Source organism: Octopus bimaculoides, chromosome 19, assembly GCF_001194135.2.
Source record: "Octopus bimaculoides isolate UCB-OBI-ISO-001 chromosome 19, ASM119413v2, whole genome shotgun sequence".
Taxonomy (NCBI): domain Eukaryota; kingdom Metazoa; phylum Mollusca; class Cephalopoda; order Octopoda; family Octopodidae; genus Octopus; species Octopus bimaculoides.
Genome location: NC_068999.1, coordinates 30,179,012 through 30,182,400, shown reverse-complemented (window position 1 = coordinate 30,182,400; position 3,389 = coordinate 30,179,012). Strand labels below are relative to the sequence as shown.

The 3,389-nt window shown below is 34.6% G+C and overlaps 1 long non-coding RNA gene across 1 annotated transcript in view; it reads left to right on the top strand.

The window, feature by feature from the left end:
• LOC128250108 (uncharacterized) overlaps positions 1-1,328 on the top strand; it is a 32,685-nt gene extending 31,357 nt beyond the window's left edge. Inside the window, exon 3 of the long non-coding RNA XR_008266231.1 lies at positions 606-1,328. This is a non-coding gene — a long non-coding RNA (uncharacterized LOC128250108). The remainder of the gene's footprint in view (positions 1-605) is intronic.
• Positions 1,329-3,389: the final 2,061 nt, after the last annotated feature.

The window sequence follows — 3,389 nt, the reverse complement described above, 5'->3', positions numbered from 1 at the left end:
ATATACATATATAAATGTGTGTATATTATGTATGTATGTATGTATGTATGTATGTATCTATGTATGTATGTATGCATGCATGCATGTGTGTGTGCATGTGTGTATGTAGAGATAGACAGATAGATAGGTACACATATGTACATACATATAAATATATATATGTAAATATATACATATATATAAACACACACACATACACATACATACATACATACATACATACATATCAGGTCATCCCATAAGTTCTGTCCGAATTTCGAATAAAGAAAACAAGTAATTAAATGTTATATTTAATTGAAATTTAATGATTCAATGTACTTTCCCTGATTATCTATGACTTCTTTCCATCTATTTACAAGATGTTTAATCCCATCAATGTAAAACTCTTTTGGTTTCGAAGCGAAGAAATCTGAAATGTCAGTCTCGACCTCCTCCTGGCTTGCGAAAGTTATGTCCCCCAAAATGTTTCTGTAAATTACGAAACAAATGGTAGTCTGACGTATGGAATATCAAACTATTCAGTAGGCTTTTGGCTACCAGCTAAACTATATTTTCATTCACATATTTGCATTACAAAAATTTAGCATTTCTCATTTTTCTTTTAGATCACCACCACAACGACAATGATGCCACATTTCCTATATGAGTATGTTCGCGCATTCGTTACCTACGTTTGGCCGATGACTGACAAGTATATGTTTGACGATGTATGTGTCTGTCAGTATACATACAGTTTTGTGACGACCGACACGCACAAGGACAGAGATAGGCTTCAGGTGTGCGTTAATGTATGTGTGTGTGTGTGTCTTAGTTTATGTTTGTAACTTTCTCCCGCCCAACAGTGAAACGCGGCGATATTGTAAGTTTAGTTGCGGCTTGGACTTTGAAGTACTATCAACATGAAGATTTGGCTGATTTAACACTTCTCACAATACTCGCAAATATACCTGGAAAAAAAATGTTATTCTAGTTATTATAACAAATTCGGAAACTTGGTGAAGTAGAAAGCCTCGGCGGCTCTTTCAATATAATCGCAGAAATGTTATTCCACTCCTTCTAACCAGTTTCAGGATAATGTTTTTTTAACAATCCTTGTATTTTTCATCACTGTGAACATCAACGTTGCACAACCTTTTTACTGCGTTAGTCACTATTTATTCTACTGTCAATAACGTTACACAGTTTAAAAATGTGTAGTAATGTCAAATTAATTTATATCTTGCTACATACATCCTTCAGCAAATATTTTAAATTAACGTTACAACAACAGAATCTTCCTTTCTATACACTTGATTAAGTGTACGTTTCAAAATTGTAAAATAAATTATTTTTGCATGAAAAATTGAATTATGCTTTCTGAATTTTCTTGGACTTTCACTTTCTTCACCGTGATACTCAATCGTGAATTTTATAACACTTAGTGCATGTTCCAAATAAATGTCGTCTTTCTGTACTTTGTTACATTGGTGACGCATAGTAACTTTTGCTAAATTGGTGAATTTCCATTTTTTTTATAGCATAACTTTGATACAGAAAGTATGTTTTGCACTTATATTGACATTTCGCTTCGCTTGAACTTCGTATGTGTACATTTGCTGTTTTCAATATTATCAATTCTATGAGTGTTTCTGCGTTCCTTACGTCTATAGTAAACTTTAGTAAAGAACAAGAACATTTTAGGCTGTTTTAATGAGCTCTAATCTAATGAAGTAGTCATCTTTATGGCTGGTGATCCCCATGAAAATCATGACATTCTCATTCGTGTTCCAGATAACAATCTTAAACGTGTTTCACAGACTCATCCCCGTTATCACGCTCTCTATTCTGTGGAATGGACAAGATGGGTATCATTTCAATATTCCACGGATTGAACCTGCAACAGGTTAGCCAATTACAAACAAAAAGGTGTCGTCAAATGACTTCTATTCTTATCAACTGATGACCAGAACAATCAAATCAATTACACATGTCAAATAAAATATTTTCATATCAACAACCAGCTATAGTTATTTCAAATACACTTCTCTACAACGACCAGGATTCATTAGAAAATGAAAATAGTTTCACACTTTCAATTTGAACCAAAATTACAAAGTATTGCATTACGAGACTGACGATGTGTGAATAAAGAAAGTAATGTTTCTCCGAATTAGTCACATCTGTATTACAATAAAGAAAGCTGCCTGTTATTTATCTACCAAATAAACTGTTTTTGACTCAACAACTCTTTTTTACAGCTAAAATAACCTCGTAGCAACTACAATTTCCAGGTCATATTCGGACAATATTTCGATTTGCTTCTAATGTTTCACTTTCATCCGATGTTTCACGCATGCGTAGAATTCTACTCAGACAAGCATTTATGAAAATGTACACATCAATATTGTATTAAAATAAGCCACAACCCAGAACAAATTGCATTTAAGGACAACCATTTTTCTATGTTATGAGGAAATACAGTTACACACACACACTCTCTTTCTCTCTCTCTCTCTCTCTCTCTCTCTCTCTCTCTCTCTCTCTCTCTCTCTCTCTCTCTTACGTACAAAAGATGTATGCCTATGTATTTATGGGTGAAGGTAAAGAATGTAAAGAATACGAACTTTCGGTGTTTAGGGTTAGGATTACGCCGAAAACGGGTGGTGTGCGTATTCTTTACCTCCGCTATATACGTGTGTATGAAAGATGTGTGTGTGTGTGTGTGCGTGTGTGTGTGTGAGGGAGAGAGAGAGAGAGTGAGTGTCACTTACACATACATGCAAAAAATTCATACATCACAACACACACCTTCGCTCACTCATTCACTCTCTCTTTCTCTCTCTCTCTCTCTCTCTCTCTCTCTCTCTCTCTCACACACACACACACACACACACACACGTCCATTTCATATACACGTACATCTTACACTTTCTCCTCTCTTTTACTTTCTCCTCTCACTCCAAAGTAAATGTCGCCTTTTCACTTTATCATCTCTTTCAATTTCTGCTCTCTTCAAAGCATACAGAAGTTAAAACAATTTTACAGAAATTAACAAACAATCATATGATCCCATATATGTCGAGTTGAGAATTTTGCTTCTCCAAACGAAAGAATGCCATAAAATAACTTCCTTTGACACACATACACACACTCTAGGTAAAACTTCTCTGCGAATTATGTTATTTCTTGAAGTGTGCACGCGCAAATTTACAGCTCCAATCCAATTGAAATGACCTCTTTCTGTTGTGTAATTTGTGTTTATGATGAGCATATTTAAAAACTTGATCTTAGATATAAACTTAAAAGGAAGTTTTCCCAGAAATCCTGTCCTTTATCTCTTCTTTCTAACATGTCCAGGGTGACATTTCCGTCCTCCACCCCCTATCTTTTTCCTAAATTTCTTCCGTTTT